The sequence below is a fragment of the Ambystoma mexicanum genome, chromosome 6q (assembly GCF_040938575.1).
Source record: "Ambystoma mexicanum isolate Mex_15411 chromosome 6q, UKY_AmexF1_1, whole genome shotgun sequence".
In the NCBI taxonomy this organism is placed as follows: Eukaryota; Metazoa; Chordata; class Amphibia; order Caudata; family Ambystomatidae; genus Ambystoma; species Ambystoma mexicanum.
In genome coordinates, this window is record NC_090937.1 from 95,289,539 (window position 1) to 95,312,963 (window position 23,425).

Sequence of the window (23,425 nt, forward strand, 5' to 3'; positions counted from 1 at the left end):
CGGATCAAGCCTACAATGACGCACCCCTGCCTAGTACGGCAGGACAGAGAGTGCGGCATTACAAAAATCAAGGTGAGCAATGCCCCAAGGGGAGACCGCAAGGGAAAGTTGGGAGGTGGGCCACGGGAGAGAAGTAGAGGTCGCTAAACCCCCCCCCTCCTATCTTCTAGAACTGATTCCTGCAGAACGAAGTCCTGGGAAGGTGCAGAAAGTCCAGAGGCGTCCCTGTGGATACCAGGTGAGTGTTACACGTGCCCCTGGTTAAATAAACAGACAAATCCTTGCTTCTTATAACAAGCATGAACCACTTTCGTTTGTATAATTTCAATCTGTCATCCCATTCCTTGGTACACATGAACCATAACAAACAGTGCTCTTAGAAGAGGCGCTCTCTGCTAGTACATGAAAGACCCACTACTTAACAGTTCTCATTCCATCACTTTCCATAGCATTAATTACACTTTAGATGAAGTAATATTGAAGTAGGTCCTGTGGGGGCCCCAGAGGACAAGTTCATTCACATTTTGTAAATAACTGATTAAATGAATCAGTAGGGTCACTAGAGAACGTGCGCATTCACATTTCGTAAATAAATAATCATATGCATCAGTGGAATCACCTAAGAACATACGCATTCAAATTTGGTAAATAAATAATCATTTATATCAGTGGAATCACCTGAGAACGTGAGCATTCACATTTGGTAAGTAATCATATATATTGGAGGAATCACCTGAGAACGTGCACATTCACATTTGGTAAATAAATGATCATATATCGTTGGGGTTCCCTGAAAATGTGCGCATTAACATTTGGTAAATAAATAATCATATATCATTGGGGTCATCTGAGAACATGCGCATTCACATTTTGTAAATAAATAATCATATAAACCATTGGGGTCACCTGAGAACATGTGAATTCACCTTTGGTAAATAATCATATATATAAGTGGGGTCACCTGAGACCGTGCACATTCACATTTGGTAAATAAATAATCATATATATCAGTGGGGTCACTAAAGAATGTGTGCATTCACATTTGGTAAATTAAAAATCATATGCATCAATGGAATCACCTAAGAACATGCACATTCACATTTGGTAAATAAATAATCATATATATCAGCGGAATCACCTCAGAATATGAGCATTCACATTTGGTAAATAATCATATATATATTGGTGGAATCACCTGAGAACATGCCCATTCACATTTGGTAAATAAATAATCATATATATCAGTGGGGTCACTAGAGAATATGTGCATTCACATTTGGTAAATAAATAATCATATATATCAGTGGGGTCACCTGATGACGTGCGCATTCACATTTGGTAAATAAATAATCATATATATCAGTGGGGTCACCTGAGAACGTGCGCATTCACATTTGGTAAATAATCATATATCTCAGTGGGATCCCCTGAGGACATGCACATTCACATTTGGTAAATAAATAATCCTCTTGATATAACCAGCGTCCCCTCACTACAGGTAGCTGCAGACTACCACTGGGACGTACAACACTTATACAATATTACACCAGTCACCCAGTCAGACTAACGGGCCGTAATATGCCTCAGCAATGCGCTAGGCGAGTCCCCTCGGAATAGGTCCCAGTGGGAATTGTCAGATTCTCTACAGAGCTGGCGAAGTGCCAGGCTCAGGGCTGGTTAAATCCTTGCCCCTCTCCAGTGTGTATATATCAGCGAGAAACCGATCGATTTCAAACATACAATATGGGCCAAACAGGCCTCCAGAATATAAGAGGGGCCTTTCCCCTGGGCCTTACCCACCGTGTCTCCATAGTTGGCCAAAACCCACCTCGGCACTCTGCTAGGCGAGTTACTTGAACCCCCACACTCTGCGCAGCTGCGGTTAGAGTACAGCCTCCCAGCGTCCCTGGGACAGGCGCAGTGAATATAACCTTCCTCCCGGTCCTTCAACTGCCCACCTGTTAGCCGTCTGCCAGCACATGCAGGGCACTGGGTCCCTTTTCCACTCTTTCCCCGTCCTACCTGACTTATACTACTTTGCGTGAGAAACGACCCCGTGAGCGGTGGTGGGCAGGATGAAACCCACGCCACTGGCTCCTTACAGCTCACGACCTCTGGCTCACTCTCTCGACCCCAGGTGGGGGAGAGAGAAGTGCTGGCCTCGACAGGCGGACAGGCTACCGTTGAAAGCCGTTCCTTGACAGAGGGCCCAGATGCCCTCTGTGGCGTACCAGAGCTCCCTTCTCTGCTGATCTCTCATGGCTCTCCCTCAGCTGATACCCTCGGGCTCTTATCTCCCCCGGGAACTCCCCAATGTTCTCCGCCAGCAGGGGGGTTCAAGCCCGACCTGTGGTGAAATCACCTCAGAGACAGACCCCGCTCTCCATGCTGGTGGAGCCTGCCATTATTGTTCTGGCAAACTCTGCGTGCCAAAACCACGCGCAGAGTAAACTGACAACGTGAAGAGAAAGTAAACAAACATGTCCGCCAACAACGTGACACATAGCCCAGGCATACACTAAAACTCACAGGAAATGCGGGTTTATATGCCAATTAGAAAACGTGTTGACTCCAGCACTCACTGCGTTGATTCTGCAAGTGTGAACCCTTAGAGGACATGACTCATACTTTCATAATTCTGAGTTCGATACCTTCAGTGACGTAAAGCTGGGTAATTAACCCACCTCCTATGTAGGACATTACGAAATGGCAAAACTTGCATTAGAGCGGAGGAGGTGCAAGCTGTCATTCTGGTTGCCCGATGAAGGGCTTTACCTATTGGTATAGGGCTTCATTCTGAGCAAGCTGTCGGCTGCGTGTGCCTTCTCTCCATACCCCTCACACTACTAGCTTGTGACCTCCCCATCCCTAACACAATTGCTCGAAAATTATTGACAACCTCACTGATTCGCTTTCGTTGCCATTTCCTCCTCCCCTGCGATATCCTCTCTGTCCGCCTCTCACACCATCCCCATAGAAATTAAGAGGCTGCTCATGCTGGGATCCTTGCCCACCATGTCAATGGTGGTCATCTTAATTGTAATGTTACCTTCTGTGGTGAAAAGCAGGTAGCATGCTCTCCGTAGCTTTCCCTACCCCCTTTAGAAATGTCACTTGGTACCCCAGATGTTATCCCAAGGTTCTAATGGTGAAAAAGCCCCCACTGGGAAGGGGCTGTGCTATACTCTTAGTAGCACAACGTGTGCCCCAAATTGTTTATGTACCTTGTTTCTATCTTCACCCATGCAAATGGTGCGGTAAAGATGCTCTTTCTGAAGCTGTCTTGTATACAAGCAAACCTTTGGGTATGAAAACCTGGAGGCAAATGAAGCCAAAACCCAGCTCCCTTGCTTGCTGGTTTGTCACAGTGGTGTGCCATTCACCAGTTAGAGCTACTGCTGTTCAAATTCTCATCAAAGGAATACCTGTAAGCTGAGAAATTATGGCCAGCTGGCCTTAAGAGCAGGTCTTTAGTTCGCTTTTAGTGGAGCACCTCCCAGGAGGACAGAGTGTCATTCTCACTCCATTTTTGCTTGTGCACTTCAAAGCCCGTACCTCTGTTATTTCAACTGCCAGAATGCACAAATGTGGACTGTTGACCATCGTTTTTTCTGAGACTATAGCTCTACTCATGATTGTATTCGTTCTCCCAACTTTTCGTCCATCAAACATCACTCACACTCCAATTGTAGTGTGCACTTTACGGACTCTATTCAAGGTAAATGTTGACTGTTTTTTGTGCACAATGATTGTCCAACTTTTAAGATTCCCTTTGTTACTTGTTTCTTTCTTTACACTCCCTCACTATTTTCCTTATATGTTGACCTACTTATGTCCCAGGTCTCATTGTGTATGCCTCATATGTGCCCTCCTCGTCTGCATTACATTATCACGGCAGTCATGGTCCTATGTTCATATCCTAGCTGCTCCTGGCAGTGCATTTGTTTGCCAGAAATTGGCCATTTTATAAATCAGCTCAAGGAGCCATGTGCATTCCTGGAAAACGTCTACTGGCAAACATACTCCGTTGGATCAGAATGAAAGGAACAAGAAGACAGGCCTTCTCTATCTGCACCACCATACTCTGGAACCTTCTCCCAATCAACCCCTGACACGCGCCATCGCTTCTACATTTGAGAAAGGAGCTCCAGGGCCTCCTCTTCAATGACTGGCTCCTCCCTATTGCCTAGGTTAACACACTCTCTTTTCCCCACCAGGGTGATCCGCTCCTCCCCTGTATACTCCCCTGGTTGCTTGTAGATTCCTTGCTGTTAAATTGTCTGCCCTTTCCCTCCCCTTTTGTTAGTTCCCTGCTCCCTTGTAGCTCTGCTTCCCTCACCATGTCCGTTCCCCTATGACTTGTAAAGCTATTCATTGCTTCCAGAAGTTAGGTCTGCGCTGAATATATAGTTTTATAATAATTATAAAAATAGCACACCAGGACAGTACTTTATTGATGGTCAGGTGGTGCATGGTACGTATCAACTTCTGATTTCACAACATTTTAACAGACCCTCCTGCATTTGTACAACATTGGTGTATCTACCTTTCCTCTGTGCTGGTGATTGCTTCCTTCAGGGTCTGTAACACCGGAGGTCATTACGACCTTGGCAGTAAGGGGTTAATAGCACCGGTAAAGGTGCTGGAGCCGTCAACCCCTTACCGCCCTATTACGAGTCTGTATTTTTGCAGACCAGCATGCTAATAACGGCCCATTATTAACAGGCCCGTTGTTAGCATCCTCCCCATTCCCATTAAGCCCTATGGGGGCTCAAATGGGAATGGGGATGGGTTCCATGAATGAGGAATTACCGGGCCCTCCAAGGTCGGAATGGACCGGTAATTCCTCATTCAAGGAACCTGGACCCGGTACCCGGTAAGGGGGTAGCCATGCCGCTGATAGCGGCATGGTTACCTCCTACCTCATAATGATCCCCACCCTCTGTGCTGTATACGCATCCCTGGCTCAATTGCTGCAACAAAAGTGCTTTAAAAGATTTTTTTCTGTTCTCTTGCTTTTATGGTGTGCATAGTATAATGTAATTAAGCAGGCTGTAAAAATTGTTTCTGCTCCTCCTCCCTTTTCGCCTTTCGCCGTAACTAGGAAGTGGCCTTCAAACACCTATTAAAGACTGCAGAGGTTGACTGTAACGTCACAATAACAAATAACACAGATACAAGAGTTATTGCATTTCAAAGACATTACAGGTGTTGAGAAAGGGGTTGAAGGCATTGATTGATACAGAGGGTTGTTGTAATTAATGCTTAGTTATTTATTCTTTTAAAGTTTTGTAATGGGCCAAATTGCTGTAATCCGTTTCAGAGCGCAAGGTGAGGCTCAGAAAAAGAAGGAAATACTGGTTACAACCTGCTGCAGGATAGGGGGTGAAACCTTCTATCATAAAAAAAGGGCGGATTTACGGGTGGCAACCAGGCTTTGCAAAGGGAGTCGGTAGACCGCGGTGGAGGAAACAAATGCTATGTGAGGGGACCAGTGGCAGAGCAGACGTCAGATCTTCTTAGCCTAATATATTGAGGTAGGGTTACATTCGTCCAAATACAAGACAGAGGAGGTAAGATTACAATTGTGTGTGAAATCTCCTATAGGGGGTCAGAGATCTTAAGTTCATTAGGAGTTTGTTCCCCACGCTTAGAAGGGAAGGCTGTGAGGATATGATATGATAGGTTATTTATAACGCGCTTAATACCCAGAGGTTTCTAAGAGCGGACCTAGGAATCCCTGCCTCGTCTCGCTTCCAAGGCGAGAACGTTGCCGCTGAGGTATATGCCCCACTTTGTTGGTTTCTTCCGAATTTATCCTTGGCCAACAACTGTAAGGACGCTGCTTTCTGGTTCCTGGGGGGATTTATCTGATAGTGCTTAGGGGAAAGGTAGATGGGACCACTATGAAAGAGGTTTTTGTGCTTGATACAATGCATCTTGAGGATAATTCTGTGTTCTATATAGAGTCAACTAAGGGAGTCGAAGGCAGAAGTAATGAATCATTAGGTTTGAAAGCAAAGATATGCCTGGATGCTTTATTTAGCAGCAGGTAAATGTGGTGAATAAGGTCTGTGCCTAAGTCCATGCTTGGAATCCGATCTACGTGAAATGACTGGATCCAAAGGTCTGAGACCCAAAAGTCAGTTTTTTTTATTTCCCATTTGTTCGCATATATATATGTGGGAGGAGACCCCCCCCCCACACCACCCCCACCTTACCCCTATACATTTTTATGAACTTTACCCCCCCCATATATATATATATATATATATATATATATATATATATATATATATATATATATATATATATATATATATATATATAGATACAAATAAGGGTTGGACTTTTGGGCTTCAGTCTTTTTGCCCTCTGTAATTTCATACAATCCCCTTGGTATCGCAAGCAATCTTTGCTTGTCCATAGGTGAAAAAACCTTACTGGAATACAGATGAACCCATGGAACTAAGGAGAGGCTTGCATAGTAATGATGTCTGTGTTTTTCACGACTGTGGCTGACTTGGAAAATTGTGCAGGTTCCTTTATAGCTGGGTGCTGGGCTACATACAAGGGCCACAGTCAGACGACCAGGTCTTCCAATTAGAATTAAGCCAATTATAGCTCCTGTGGCAAGTTAGAAAATTCGGATTCAACACATAAATTCATGCCCTGGTTCTCCTCCAGCAATGCCAATCTTTGGACACGATCTTATGATGAAAAGGGACCGAGGTGATTGAATCGGATGTGGTACAATCGGGCAATGAGGTGGGAAATGGGTATGGACATTGTTTCGGGTTTCTCACTACTTTGTCCTCTAAGAGGTCTTCTAAGGATTACAGGTAAAAGATTGCATGCCATTATAATGCATGTCAGTTATTACAAATTAGTTGAAAACATAGCGCTTACTTCAATAGCATTGTTAATTCTTCAGGCCATGACAAGATTAGGTAAACTCACTTATTTCACAAAAGCTTCAAGTACATGGAACAATATGGCATTTTATAAATGGCTTATTGATTCGTGGGTCTGTGATTCCTGGGATTGTTTAACCCAACTCATAATTAAAGGCTAATACAACCATAACACAATCAGTTATTGTAATGATTTTTTCATGTCAGTGTTTAAATACTGTTCCATTCACTGCGTGGCATATACAGAATACACTTTAAGTAAAGGTAGCCAATGAAGATTTCCAATTTCAATAATACACATATGCTACCATCTTCTCTACTGCAAAGGCTTTCACACATTGGTGGAAATGGAAAACATGGAAAGGGGGATCTCACAAGGGCCGGGGCGGGAGTGGACTTTGGAGGAGGGGGTGGGGACCGAGGGGACAGATTTGCGATGAGGCGAAAATGGCAGTTGAACTCCGCTCAAAGTAAAGGTTCAAAATAATTGTCTAAAAATGGGGCACTTTCTTTCATGCTGTTTCTTTCCAAACTCCATACTGTACATCAATTCCACTTTAAATCACTGTCATAGCAGTGGTGCACCCAAAATACTGTTGGTAATGCAGTGATTTTCCGAAAATTAAGGGATCCGTAGACACACCCTACAGTCAAAGGCCACAAGGGTAGCTCAGCAGGTTGAGTGACCCTTGCTGAGATGTCATGTATTAAAAACTGGTTGTTAATCATATGACTTTTTGCAATTCTTTATTAAAAAAATACAAGTGCTAGAAAATGCGTTTGGCCAGGGGATGGGTTGGGCTGGTTGCTTGCTTATATTCAGGGCATAGGTGTGGGCATTTCCGCCCCTGTAGTGAAAATGAAAAGTTGGCACCCATTAACCCAAAGTTTAATACTCCTGTGTCCCATCCCCATTCCTCCATACTTTTTCGACATTCCGTCCATCGGCACTGCACTGGAGCACTTTTAAGCTTCAAAAATAAATGTGTTGTCCTTCTTTTATTTTTACACAGGGCCACTGCATGTGACCATAGCCCCGCCTTCCTGAGATCTGCCCGCACATCCCCCCAGTCCTTTTCTCCACATGGTCGGGTTCAGACGCACTTGCATCTTAGGGAATGTTTTCTTTTTGTTCCCATGACCTTCATATTCCTGCTCTTTTTCCACGGTCGTCTTTCTTCCATCTACGCTGCAGCATCTGGGATTCGTGTCCAGTTCTTCATGTGAACATCATTTCGCGAGGGTGAATCTCCATTCTGTCTATAGTGCTTCGGCCCAGAACACTGGTGGGACTCTTTATTCTACTGCGACTCCCTCTCCGTCTGTGCACTCCAGCGTCGACTTGTCAGGTGGGAGGAGGTGTTCCAGCAGATTCCTCCTCCTCATTTACAGCAGTAAAAAGGAAGCGTCCCCAAAGTTCTTTCCTTTTTAGGACACCCTGGTCAGGGGACTCCTTCCTGGGATCTTCTGGTTCCGGGAGGGGCGCAAGTGGCTCTGGCAACAGGGCTTTCTCTGAGGTGTCTGGAAAGGGATCTAACATGGCCTCCAAAGCTTGCTCTGAGGTACCCTGTAAGGGGGCTGTCAGGACCGGATCTTCATTCGAGGTTCCCCATCCGGGGGCTTAAGTTAATCCCAGCACTTCTTGCTCCTGTTTTCACCGGGGTAGTTCCTGAGGTTTCCACGTCTGAAACTAAATGTACAGAGACTCCTCTCGAGGTTCCCTGTATAGGGGCTAAAGGCACTGAGGTTACCCCAGAGGATCCCCAACTAGGGGCTATATTTAAAACCAGCAAGATCGAGGGCCCCCCTCCGAGCGCCCTGGCTACAGGGGGGTGATGTTACCCAATCCACTGGTCATCTTCAACACACGAATACCCGTGGAGCCACTAAGTCCTCCCTCTCAGGTCCTGATTTGCCTTCGGCTTCTAACCTCAGGTCCTCACTCCCTCAAGTAGCACGGCAGCGGCTATGCAACAAGAACACACGAGGGTATCGAATGCGTTATGGTCATTCTCACGTATTGCAACATTGGCAGCTGCCCTGGCGTCTTGGAGATAGTCGATGGAGACGCTGGCCTTTTTCTTTGCTTCATCACGCCTCCAGGAAGACCCGGCAGCGTCTTTGAAATCTTGGGTCATGTGACACAGAAACGTGCTATTTCATCAGTCACGCGATGGGGTCATGTGACACTCCTAGGCCCCTTCAAAACTGGAGAGGGAACGCTCATTCAGTGCTTCACAGCTGACGCAATCAGGCACTGTTCGGCGTCTTCCTGTCTCCATATCTCGATTCTGGACTACTAACTGTTCTTCTTGGATTCCTCTGTCAAGCTCTCGGATACTGTTTTACTGTTTCAGGACCTTTTGAACTGTGTTTTGGATTCCTTTGGATTACCCCTGGTTTTGACGAACTTGGCTGGCTTTTGACCTTGGAACTCTTAACGGACTGTTTTCGGATTACCCTTTCCATTCAGGTTTTGCAGTGCCAAACTCAACATTTATCTACGCCTACTCGCTACAGCTTGCTACATTCTGCAACCACACGGAACACCTCCATTTTCTTCTGTGCTCTTCCCAGACCCCACCTTGGTAGGCCCCTTGATATTTGTGATCTCGCCATTTCAGTGTATTGTTTTCCCATTGTACTGACCCATTGCTTGCTTTACAGCGGTCGAGGGGTCACCGGTGTTCGTGGTTCCGGGCGTTCTTTGGCACTCAAAAAACCTGTGGCCTCAAGGATCGCTCAGGAAGTTATTTGTATCTTTCTGAGTGGAACTTGTGGACAGAGGCCCCATAATCTTCACGACCATCAAGTCATAACAGACTGTGAAGCCAACAGGTCGTTCAGATTATGGAGGCATCGCTGGGGACCCGGTGGCTGCTCTATTGCAAGCAGTTACTACCTTGAGGGCCGATATGGCCGCAGCCAACACAGCGTTACACCACCGCCTTGACTCCCTTCAGAGTGCTCGCCATACCCTACCTCCTGATTCCGAATTTGGGGACGCCACACCTCCAACCCCTGGTCCTTCTGCCGCCCCTTCCATTATCACACCAGTAATTGCTCCCACTCCTTTTCCTTTAGCACCCCCTGAGAGATTCCAAGGAAACCCCAGGAAATTCCGTACATTTTTGAATCAATGTAAATTACATTTCCTTTGTCAACCTTCAGTGTTCCCTGATGCACCTGCCAAGGCTGCGTTTTTGCTTTCCGATTTGTCTGGCGTTGCCGCCACATGGGCCAACCCATTACTTGAAAATGATCATCCAGCCCTTTATGACTTTGACTTACTAGTGACTGAAATGTCTAAGGTTTTTGACACCAGATACAAAGCTCAATCCAGAGATTTAGAATTACTTGATCTCTCTCAGCGGAAAAGCACCCTTATAGAATACATAACACAATTTAACCAGTTAGCGGCAGAAACATCCTGGCCTGAAAACAAAAAAGCTGTAGTATTTTACAGAGGTCTAAACGGCTCCATTAAGGATGCTTTGGCAGTAGTGCCGTTGCTTCCGACTCAGTACTCTGATCTGGTTGATCTAACACTCCAGTTAGACGCTCGACGCACCGAGCGCAAGGCAGAAGTCAGATTCTCAGGTACCCAGTTATCGGTTCCTCCTGATGTAGCCAGTGAACCCATGCAAGTAGGTGGAATACGTAGCCCTATAACTATGACGGAATGGGAAAGGCGGAGAACCAACAACGATTGCTTTTATTGCGGACTTAATGGACATTACGTCAAGAATTGTCCACGCTGTCCAAAGCAAAAGAATCAGGGTTTTCCGACTGCTCATCCCTGAATATGGGGGCCAGGACGAGTTCTCCACAGTCCCCCTCTTTCTCCTCCGGCATTTGGGCCTATTAGACCAGTCGCAGTCCATGCCTTATTAAAGCCTACTCCTGACACAATGCATCCTGTTCAGATTATCATTGATTCCGGGGCCACTGGATGCTTTATTGACATACAAATGGCTTATGCTTTCAACCTACCACTAGTCACCAAGGAGTTTCCCGAGCCTGTACAGGCTGTGGATGGGACTTCCCTTGCTTCTGGGCCTATTCGACAACAGACTGCTCCCATGGAAGTAGTCATCCAGGAAACACATAGGGAAATACTCGTCTTTGACTTCATAACCACCCCTCAGTTTGATATCATTCTTGGTATCCCTTGGTTAAAAAAACATAATCCACTAATCAATTGGGGTACTGACCAGGTTTGTTTTGAATCTGAAGTTTGCCAACATTTTTGTCTTATCGAGAGAGAGGAGGTAATCGATACACCTGCTGCAGCGCTGGGTGCAGTAGCACATCTGACTCTTTCCGGGACTGAGGAACACCACTCTTCTTCCACTTCGCACATGGTTGGTGCTGTTTTTTCCAACATACCACCGGTATATCACGAGTTTTTGTCAGTCTTTGACAAGGGCACCGCAGAGAGTCTACCTCCACACAGACCCTACGATTGCCCCATAGATCTGGTTCCCAAGGCTCAGATCCCCAAGGGCCAAATCTATTCTTTATCACTAGTAGAGGATAAAGCCTTGAAAGAATACTTGCAGGAGACATTAAGTTTGGGTCATATTCGGCCCTCCTCATCACCTGCTGCATGTCCTATCTTCTTCGTTCCAAAGAAAGAGGGGGATCTTCGCCCCTGTGTAGACTACAGACGTTTGAACGCCATCACTATCAAGGATAGATATCCCATACACCTCAGCTCTCCACTCCTGGATAGATTAACACACGCCTCCATGTACACCAAATTAGATCTCCGGGGTGCATACAATTTGATACATGTCCGCAAAGGGGATGAGTGGAAGACGGCGTTTTGCACCCGACAGGGTTTATTTGAATACCAGGTAATGCCCTTCGGGTTGTGCAACGCCCATGCCACCTTCCAGCGATTTATGAATGAGGTTTTTGGGGACATTCTGGACATTTATGTGGTGGTCTATTTGGACGACATTCTGATCTTTTCCTCCTCTTTAGACGAACATATCCTTCACGTCCAAGAAGTCCTATCTCGTTTGCGCAAGAATGCGCTATTTGCCAAACCTGAGAAGTGCCAGTTTCATACCAAAGAAGTAGAATTTCTGGGTTTCCACATTTCACCAGGTGGATTAACTATGAACCAGTCTAAAGTACGAGCCGTTTTGGAATGGCCAGTCCCGGTAAACTTGAAGTCTTTACAGTCTTTCCTGGGCTTTGCCAATTTTTATCGGCGATTTATCCCTAGTTTTTCTACTATAGTGGCACCGTTAACCAAATTGACCGGTCCACGTGCTCCATTTATTTGGACCCCCGAACATCAGGCCGCTTTTGAGTCCTTGAAATCTGCGTTTACCTCAGCCCCGATCCTACAACACCTGGATCCAGAGTTGCCATTCGTTGTTGAGGCAGACGCATCATCCTTTGCTTTGGGAGCGGTATTGTCACAACCCTGTCCAACCTCTGTCATTTACACCCTGTAGCATACCATTCATGCAAGTTTACATCTACTGAGTCCCATTATACAGTTACCGTAAAGGAGCTCCTGGCAATTAAAGACGCATTTCAGGTATGGAGGCACCATTTGATGGGGGCTAAACACCAAGTCACGGTTTTCACTGATCATAGGAATTTGCAAGATCTCGCATCCCTCAAATGCGTCAACAGTCATCAGTTGCGCTGGCACTTATTCTTTGCAGCCTATGACTTTGTTGTAAAACACCGCCCTGGTCTGTCTCATGGTAAAGCAGATGCTCTATCCCACTCTCCTGGAGGGGTGTCGCTTTCGGTCTTCCCAGAAACGGTGCTTGACCACTGGCATGTAGTATGCTTATGCACTCCTTTGCCTCCTCTGTTGTCAGCCATACGCACATGGGTTTCCCAACATCCACAACAGTTAGCAGATTGGGATATCGTTTTTCATGATGGTCTGCCTTTTGTTCACAACAGATTGTTCTTACCCACTAGTGACACTCGAAATATAGCTATGGAATGGTCTCATGATGCTGCCATCCATGGCCACCCAGGACAACATCGTACTCTGGATCTACTTAAACATTGGTGCTGGTGGCCTTCGATGCAGCGCGACGTTGAGAACTACGTCAACACATGCTCAGCGTGTGCCCAGTGAAAGTCCCGTAGGGGTCGCCCCTTGGGTCTTTTACAGCCTTTGCCGATTCCTCCCAGACCCTGGCATACCCTTACAATGGATTTTGTGACTGATCTCCCTCGTTCGCAGGGTTATGATACAGTGTGGGTTGTAGTAGACGCCTATGCTAAAATGGCTCGCTTTATTCCTTGTTCTGGTATACCCTCTGCACCTACATTAGCAACCCTGTTTTTTAAGTCCATTTTTTGTTTGTTTGGGCTTCCTACGGTCTTGGTTCCTGACAGAGGTTCACAATTCACATCCCGTTTCTGGCGTGCGCTCACCAAATTATTGGGTATTGATGCATGATTTTCCTCTGCTTACCATCCAGAAACTGACGGCCAGACAGAAAGGGTAAATCAGGCCATGGAGCAATATTTACGCTGTCTTTCACTACAACATCAGGAATCATGGGTACACTTGCTACACCTCGCTGAGTTCGCCCATAACAATTCCTTGCACTCCTCTACTGGCTTTTCCCTGTTCTACTCCCTCTATGGCCAACATCCCCGTACACTGCCCATTCCTGATTATGCATCTTCTTGTGCTCCTGCTTCCTCATCTTGTGTTCGCGATTTAGCCACAGTTCATGCCCAGACTCTTGCCCATCTATAGGAGGCTCAGTTGGCCATGAAAGCTTCAGCCAATAGGAAACTGGTTGCTGCTCCTATTTACTGTGTGGGGGACCGAGTTTGGTTGTCGTCCCGTTATCTACACTTGCCTGGCTGTCGCAAATTTCTTCCTAAGTTTGTTGGTCCTTTTCGGGTGTCTGGTGTCCTGAGTCCGGTGGCTTACCGCCTATCTCTTCCTTTAGCTTGGAAGATCCATCCAGTTTTTCATACTTCCCTCCTGAAGCCATGCCTACGCGTCTGGTCCCTCGTCCTGCCCCTGTGTCACTGGATGACCCCGATGTTTATGAAGTTGGGGGTATTCTGGGATCTCGTCTCTTCAAGGGTCAACTCCAGTACCTCGTGGATTGGTTGGGTTACGGTCCTGAGGAGCGCTCTTGGGTTCCTGCCCGGGATGTGCATGCCCCTCGTTTGGTGGCCCAGTTTCATCGAGATTTTCCTGCTTGCCCACGGGGTTGTGGGCCTTTGGGGGGGGGGGCTCTGTTACACCATCCACTGGTCATCTTACACACACGAATACCCATGCAGCCACTAAGCCCTCCCTCTCGGGTCCTGATTTGCCTTCCACGTCTAACCTCAGGTCCTCACTCCCTCAAGTAGCACGGCAGCGGTTATGCAACAAGAACACACGAGGGTATCCAATGCGTTATGGTCATTCTCACGTATTGCGACATTGGCAGCTGCCCTGGCGTCTTGGAGATAGTCGACGGAGACGCCAGCCTTTTTCTTTGCTTCATCACGCCTCCAGGAAGACCCGGCAGCGTCTTTGAAATCTTGGGTCATGTGACACAGAAACATGCTATTTCATCAGTCACGTGATGGGGTCATGTGACACTCCTAGGCCCCTTCAAAACTGGAGAGGGAACGCTCATTCAGTGCTTCACAGCTGACCCAATCAGACACTGTTCGGCGTCTTCCTGTCTCCACATCTCGATTCTGGACTACGGACTGTTCTTCTTGGATTCCTCTGTCAAGCTCTCGGATACTGTTTTACTGTTTCAGGACCTTTTGAAGTGTGTTTTGGACTCCTTTGGATTACCCCTGGTTTTGACGAACGTGGCTGGCTTTTGACCTTGGAACTCTTAACGGACCGTTTTCGGATTACCCTTTCCATTCAGGTTGTGCAGTGCCAAACTCAACAACTATCTACGCCTACTCGCTACAGCTTGCTATATTCTGCAACCACACGGAACACCTCCATTTTCTTCTGTGCTCTTCCCATACCCCACCTTGGTAAGCCCCTTGATATTTGTGATCTCGCCATTTCAGTGTATTGTTTTCCCATTGTACTGACCCATTGCTTGCTTTACAGCGGTCGAGGGATCATCGGTGTTCCTGGTTCCGGGCGTTCTTCGGCACTCAAAAAACCTGTGGCCTCAAGGATCGGTCAGGAAGTTATTTGTATCTTTCTGAGTGGAACTTGTGGACAGAGGCCCCATAATCTTCACGACCATCAAGTCATAACAGGTGACCCTAAGCCTTCCCACACACAATCCTGTGGTCGAACCGATACTACTGAGGGGACAAAGAAGGAAGGCAAATGCCTTAAGTCTTCCAGTACCGGCCCTGCTGAGGTTCCCTCAACAAGGGCTAATTATTCAGCAGAATCAAAGGGCTCTCAAAAGTACTCTAGATCTGCTAGCACCGGCTCTGCCAAGGTTCCCTGTTACCGGGTTAAAATGGAAAAGAAGTCATCTGAATCCCCTGTGGTGGCGAAGGCCTCACTGGCACCTGGGATGCAGTTCACCTCAGGCAGGAACAAAATGGCAGCCCAACCCATGCAGTCTGAGGTGGCCATTTTGAATACCTCTCTCGCACCAACATTCTCAAAGGCTGATGCTGAGGGGCATGATTTGGGCAGAGCAGCCTTTTCCACGCAATGTGGACAATAGGAATCTGTTCCGCCCTCCAATGGATTGCCATGCTCGTTTTCAGCTGCCACACAGTCTCGCTGCCTCCTATGTCTGCTCCTTTAGTTTATGTGGATCCAGCTGGTGGAGGGCCATCCTGGCAGGCTGCCTCTTTGCAATCCTGGGGGTATGCCCCATCAGAGCAGCCTCTACCCACTCCAGTGCTTACACCTTCCTCTGAGGATGCGTTTTTTGGCAAATACCAGCCCCTTATGTACTCTGACCTGATGAAGGCATACTTTTCATAGAAATGTATCCTAAGCCTCTCGAGCCACAACCTGCTCCGACTACTCCTTAGCAGGTCCTGGTAGTGTCGCCCCCTCCTCTTCCAATGGGGCCCTCTCCTCCACTAGCACCACTGCCTCAATTTTCAGCTATAACGAAGACTCCCATTGCGAAGTCAAGTCTGCCCACAGGGTCTGAGGTGCCATGTGCTGCGGATCAAGTTTCAGTTCTCGCAGCATTGGATGAAGATCAAGCGGACCAGGATAGCTAGGGCCCGCCCCACTCTGTCAGAGCTTTTCATGACTGGGTTGTGGATATCATGGTGTTGCTAGACATTTCTATACCCAAGCCTCTGGCTCCACAAGGTGGTGTACTTTTAGGAGCCTTTACTCTTTCCACACAGGAGCACACATGTATGTACCTTCAAATGGATGTGCTAGCTGAAGCCCGGAGGGTCTGGGAAAAACCTTTTTCCGGACAGCATCTGAACAGGGAAATGGATGCTTACTACAAGGTAAACGTATCTGAAGACATACCCTTGACTGCATGTCCACTCCTCATCAATGGTTGTGGCAGCAGCTACGCTCCAGTCTTAGCCGTCCTCTGCATCCTCTACGGCAGCTTCTCAAGTCCTTTCCAAGGAGGACAAGCTTCTTGATGCCACTGTGAAAAAGTATTTTTCAATTCGGATCTCCAGCTGTGACAGGCAAATACTGAAGTCATCCCATCAGCCGCAAATCCCAAGCCGTGGAACGAGCTTGCTGAGTTTCAGGACTGTATTCCTCCTGACATGTTTGACGATTTTAAAGACGGCTTATCTGATGACAAAGTGTTGGCTCAAGACCTGCTGGAGGCCCATCATGTCGACACTTCCGCTCTGGGCTTTATGGTTGGAGTAGACATCTCCCGCCAAGCGTGGCTGCATGCTAAGAAGTTCTCAAAAGAGGTTCAGGACAAAGTACTTTATCTTCCCTTCGAAGGTAAAGAACTGTTTCACTCCTCCACTGATGAGGAACTCATAAAAACAAAGGCAAGAACACATACGGTTAAATCTTTCTCTGTCCTTGCCAAAGCCCCAGCTAAAGCAACCTATACTCCGAGGTTGGGGACCCAAACAAGGTCCTTATCAGGTTTCAGATGGTTCCAGGATCGTTGTGCATGCAGGGCAGACGTGCCCTCTGGTGGGCCTCACCGCAAACAGCAAAAGCAAAGTGGGCGGTTTTTCTCTGTCAACAGCCTCCTCTTCAGCAACAGGTGGTCTCCCCACCGATAAACCAGCTAAATGATGTTTTCCAACGGGCACACGAGACTCTGGTGAGAGGACGAATATCATCTCATCTGGAGACGTGGCAGACCATCAGAGAAGACTTATGGGTGTTCTCTGTCGCATGAGTGGGCTTCTGCTGGCCCCTCCCTCAGACCCCACCCTCTTACCCTCCTCTTCAGCAGACTGGGTCGCCCTCCCTCAGAGCCGAGGTACAGCAACAGAGCAGTGGAGCCTGTTCCCTTGTGGGAGCAAGGGGAGGGCTATTACTCCCATCTGTTTTCAGTGCCTAAATGAAACCAGGCTGGCCTGCACACTATCCTCGACCTTCAATCTCTTCCTAACCCAAGAGAAATTTAAGATGATTACGTCCAGCCAGACAAGGTCCTCTCTCTGGAAGGGTGATTGACTCAGTGTGGTAGATCTTCAGGACGCTTACATGCACATCCTGATCTGAAGCCCACATCGAATATACCTGTGTTTTTCCATGGGACTGGAACACTTCCAGTATCGAATGCTACTGGTTGGTCACAGCTCGGCACCACGTGTCTTTAGGAAGATGATGGCGGTCATCGCAGCATTCCTCAGGCTGCAGGGAATTCATGTTTATCCATATTTGGACGATTGGCTTCTGTGCAGTCCTTGCCCACGCACTGCAATGGCCAATCTTCAGTCACTCCTCCAGCTCCTGTTCCAACTGAGGCTGTCCGTGAACTGGCGGAAATCATCTATGACGGTTGTTCAAGACACGGTTTTTCTAGGTTTCCATTGGGATACTGTAAGTGCACAGAGCGTTCCTGATGGAAGACAGAATAGCAGAACTATCAACCACTTGCCAGATTTTCCTGCAGTCTTCCCACATGTCAGCCTGGTGGTTCCAGAGACTCCTGGGCTGTATGGCTTGTTAGCTCTACCTCTTGCAAGACTGAAAATGTGGTGCACTCAGCTTGCTCTTCGGAACAGCTGGTCTCAAGCTATAGACCTGGACTCCAAAATGATTCTGGTTCCATCCTCCATGACAGCAGATTCTCAATGGTGGTCACCGCCAGCAACCTTTTGGTGGGAACCTCCTTCCAAGAGCCCTGCCCACAAGTCACGGTTACAGCAGACTCCTCCCTTTTAGGGTGGGGCGCGACCCTACGTCACCTCGAGGTGTATGATCTATGGACGCCCTAGGGCAGACGCTCCCATTTCAATTACCTAGAGCTTCTGGCAGTCTTTCTAGCGCTGAAAGCTTTTCAGCCCTCTATTATCAACAGTGTGGTGTGAATTTGTACAGTTAACTCTTTAGCGATGTTCTACACCAACAAGCAGGGGGGCACTAGGTCCCCTCCTCTAGTGGATTTAGCTATCCCAATTTGGAATTGGGGGATCCAGCACAATGTCTAGCTTCAGGCAGTGCACATTCTGGGTCATCTCAATGTTGTGGCAGAATCCCTGAGCCGCCAATCTGCTGCAAGTTATGAGTGGGAGATGAACAGCCAAGTCCTTACCAGACACTTCCAGCAATGGGGTTCTCAAGCGGTGGACCTCTTTGCAACTTCAACGAACTGGAAAATTCCACTTTATGCTTCCAGAGACGGTCCCAGAGTGTTTCCCATGGGGGACGCTCTCGAGATCCCTTGGGACAACATGAAGGCCTACACTTTCCTGCCTTTACGGCTGATTCATCGATCACTCTGGAAACTCAGGAGCGCTTCCAACTACACTCTCGTTTTCAGTGCTCCTTGGTGGGTAGCTAGGTTCTGGTTTTCCTAGCTGCAGCACCTGTCGGTGTGCAACCCGATCAGGTTGCCGCAGATCCTCGACCACCTTCACCAGAGCAATCACCATTTGTGGCACCCCTCCCCACAATCCTTCAGCTTGGCGGCCTGTTACCTGAGTTCCGGTCCTTAGCACAGTTTAACCTTTCAGAGGATAACATGACCATAATTCAGGTGGTACATAAGCCTTCTACGAGGGCTGAGTACAAGAGCAAATGGCTTCTTTTTTGTCACTGATGTCTATTGATCCCCGACAAGCTTCTTTTGACTGTGTCTTGTCTTTTTTATCAGACCTTGCAGCCTCAGGCAGCCATGTCTTATCATGCATGACATACATTTCCGCCATTGCGGCTTATCTGTCTACAGACAGTTGCTCTTTTTCACTGGCAAACCCAGTCATCATGAGACATTTCACAGGTTTTCTTCTCTTTCTTTCGCTTAGGCCTCCTCATCCAAAATGGGATCTGAATGTGGTTCTCATCGCTTTGTGTCATAAGCCACTTGAACCTATGGCCACAAGCCACTTGAACCTATGGCCACTACCAAGCTCAAGTACCTTTCTTGGAAAGTGGCCTTCTTGATTGCGGTAACATCTGTGAGAAGAATAAGTGAGCATCAAGCTCTCTCTGTCCAACATCCGTTCCTAACATTCCACAAGGATAAGGTTGTGCTTCGCACTCGTCCTTTTCCTTCCTAAAATTGTCTCTTATTTCCACTTAAAACAGTCAATATCCTTACCGGTTTTCTTTCTGATCCCAATCTCTGATGCAGAGAGGATTTTACAAAACCCAGACGTCAGATGAGCTCTGAAGTTTTACCTCGACAGAACAAGCAAACTTAGAAGTTCTTCAAAATTCTTTGTTACATTTGGTGACCCAAAATTGAAACCTGCTTCGAAAGCCTCCATCTCACATTGGATAGCTTCATGTATCTCCGAGGCCTACACATTTCAAGGCCTTCATCTCCCAAAGGGCATTCATCCACATTTGGTCCCTGGCAAAGCGGCTGCTGTTGCCTTCCAGAAATATGTTCCTTGGGGTTCCATAGCCAAGGCGGCTACGTGGGCTTCCCCTTCAGCTTTTTGCAGATATCATTGTCTTGACCTGAGCTCCCGGGCTGATGCCCGGTTCGACTCGACAGTTCTTAAGAACTTGTTCCAAAAAGGGACATTTCCATACTCCCGTTTTTCTTTGGTCAGTGCTTGGGAATCTCCTACAAGTATGGAGGAAAGGGGACGGGATGTAGGAGTATTACAAAGCTACTCACTGTAGTGACTACCTTACTCCTAGTCCATAGACCACTTTCCTCCGTATGCCCGATCGCTGTCCCCTCTAATAAGTATCTTCTGTTTCATTAAATGGTCCGTGACCTGGCGATAAAAAAGGACTGAAGGGCGATGCGCAGGGCGGAGTTCAGGAAGGTGGGGCTACGGTCACATGCGGTGGGTCCGGATAAAAATAAAACAAGCACAATAACTTTATTTTAGGTTGCCTAAAAAGTGCTCTGGTCATGTCCCAATGGATGGAATGTCCCAAAAGTATGGAGGAAAGAGGACTAGGAATAAGGTAGCCACTACGGTGAGTTACTTTGTCATAACTGCTGTCAGCACAACAGAAGCATTTATTTCTGAGTAAGCAGTTTGACCAGCGTATGACATCTTTATAACTATATTGTGAGATAAAGCACAAAGGAAGGGGCACAAACATTACAGGTTATTTGTGTGGTAGTCTGACAAAAAAAGACACATTTCAAAGAAAACTAGTGAATGCAAGGTTAAGCTGCATTTTCGTTTTTGGAAATTAGTTTTTTTTCTATGAAAATCTAAGATGCACACTTGGAAAACAATACTTTGCCCAGCATTTACAAAGCCTGTTTTTAACAGTGCTGGCCCCTACCCCAGTGAAAGTTATGGCCCATCGATTCCCGTGGTGATCCTTTCAGGTCAGAAGAAAAGAAACAGGCTAGGCAAATATTGACTGCAAATGCACAAATGATGGCTGGGCAAAGGAGTACAGAGCAGATTAGATATCCAAGTCTCAGTAAAGCCTTGAAAGGGCTGAGGCAGCCTGGGTTCGAGATCTGAAAAGACATCTGAAGCCGGATCCCGAACCAGCAAGAGCCAGCCCTTTGACCAGCACTGGTTTCACATGTTTTAACTGCAGCTGTTTTAAATGTGGGCATTTTCACCATGGTATTTTCACTACAGCTGTTTTTTTTAAAAAATATGTGGTGTTACATAACCCCTCACCCTGCCACCCACCAATCCTCTACATACAACACATATACACACACACAACTCCAAGAAAGTTATGATGGTTTCAAAAAGATTTGAAAAAAACCTTTCACCTGAAATGTGAAAGTAGGGAAGTCCATTTGAGCCATGTTCGACTTAGAAGCACTTAGTAGCCATTGCTGGAAGTTCACCTCCAGTTCTGAACCACAACAGAAAGGCATTGTGGGTATGCAAATGAGCCTAAATGAAAACCTTTTCTCAAGTAAATTGTCCTTGACTAAGAGTAAGAGGGCAGTGCTACTTTATACATAGCTTAATCAACCCAAGAAAAACATTTTGCAAGGCTGTCAGGGAAAATACATACCCAGTTTCACCCTTATCAGGAATCATCAGGGCAGTATAGGTCTGACAGCCTTGTGGTCATTTAAAAATCATCAAAACGGCTACAGTGAAAACACCACAGTGATTGAATGTCCCTATATTCAAAATAGCAACGGTGAAAATGCGGTAAGCGCTGAAAATAGTCTTTCTTCCTCACTAGTTCCATAAATCTACTTCCTGCTTCTGTGCACAGTGCTCATTGAACGTTTCATAATTAAATTGGCAGTCCATATTGCTGTTCTGTTCTCATCGATTTTGATTTTTAAAAGGCTTTTAGTCGCACAAATGCTTATTTGGGTGCATTGATAGGATGCAATGTGAATGACTTCGGTGCTGTGTACAGTTTGTCCTAGAAGTGATCTTGTATTATTTTCAAGTTGTGGTTGAATACAATTTTTCGAGTAGTGTGTTCTACTATGAGAGATGCCTCTACATTAAACCTAATGAGTGCTATTGCTGTAAACCTGTATTCATTTAAAAAAAAATGTAAAGCACGAACCCTATCAAAGCATGATTAAAGGAGCTCTGCACAATGCTAAGATTAAAAAGAAAAACGTCCCAAAATCGACGTGTTAAAAACTTGTAAAGCCTTGTAAAATCGAACATTTGGAACATTCAAAACGGGGATGATTTAGTTCGACCTTTTTTTGGGGGGGGGAGTATGTTTTCAAATCTGTTCTAAAATTAATTAAAGATGGAATGGGGTCTGTCATTTTTTTCAAGCAATTGATGTTGTAAAACATAATTTTTCATTTGACCGAAATCCAAATAAGTGTTTTTAGGTTGAGAGAATGGCTTCTTTTGCCTGTAGTTTTTAGTTTAGTTTGGGCTATTAGCTATACGCCCAAACTATTGCATTGGAGTAAACATAGGGAGGAATTGCATGTGAGGGACACACAGCTTGTATGTGTGTCTTGCCTCTTTGCACACCCATTCACTTCCCATGGCCATGCTAATCCATATGGCCATTTTCCACCCAGTTCCTGCTCCTCCCTGCCTAAAATAACTCATCCTGGGAACTCTTTGAGCTCACTTTAATAAAGCTTTACCTCAAACTTTGTGCTCGAAGTGCCTGCCAATGTTTTCTCAAAGCAGTCTTCTGGGAGTTAATGGCTTAATTGGAGTTTTAAACCCGCAGCTACTTGTGTAATAAAAATGTCTTAACTAGGGCTGCTTTCAGCCACTCTTTTTATCAGCACTGTGTGTGTCCTTTGCTGAAGTCCTGTTAAAAACAGGACTTCGCAAAGCCAACAGTTCTGGCTTGTGTATTAGTATTAAGCCTTTTCTGGGCACTGCTGTTAGATGCCCAGGTACTCTCACCATGTTGCACCTGCTACCATCAATTGCCAGTCAATACCACTACGTCTGTGCCAGGCAAGTATGTTTCCCGTGCCTACAAAAAAGCCCAAACTGTTGGCATTGCCAATGCCCGATTGTTAGGAGGTGGAGTCTACAGGGTGGTCCACCCCATACTCCTATCTCTTTGTACCTCTTTCGTCTCAGCTGCTTCTTCCTAACGAGACAATCCAACGAGTGGCAGAGTCATTTCATGATATGCTATGGTATTGACATAAAGGCTTAGCACCATTCATTCAGTAGCACGTCCTGATATATCTGGTTGGCAAATGTTCTGTTTGCTTTTTCATGCAAGCGTTCAATACGTTTGCACAGACTTAAGCTCAGTGGCCTTGGTACATCCGGAAAAGAGTTCTAGATTTAGGATTTACACGTGGGGCAGGGGGATGGTAAATGTAATGGCTCCCCACCCCCGCAAGGCACGGCAAGATAGGATCTCGGGCAGGGGCGTTGCTAGGGGGGGGTTAGGGGGCTATAGCCCCTGATCTTTCGGTTGTAGCCCCGGGTAGAATCTCAGGAGCTACAGCCAAAAGACTAGCTAGCCCCCAGTCCCAACAGTTCCGACATCAGCTTAGCCCCGGGTCTTTTCCAGACCTAGCAACTCCCCTGATCTC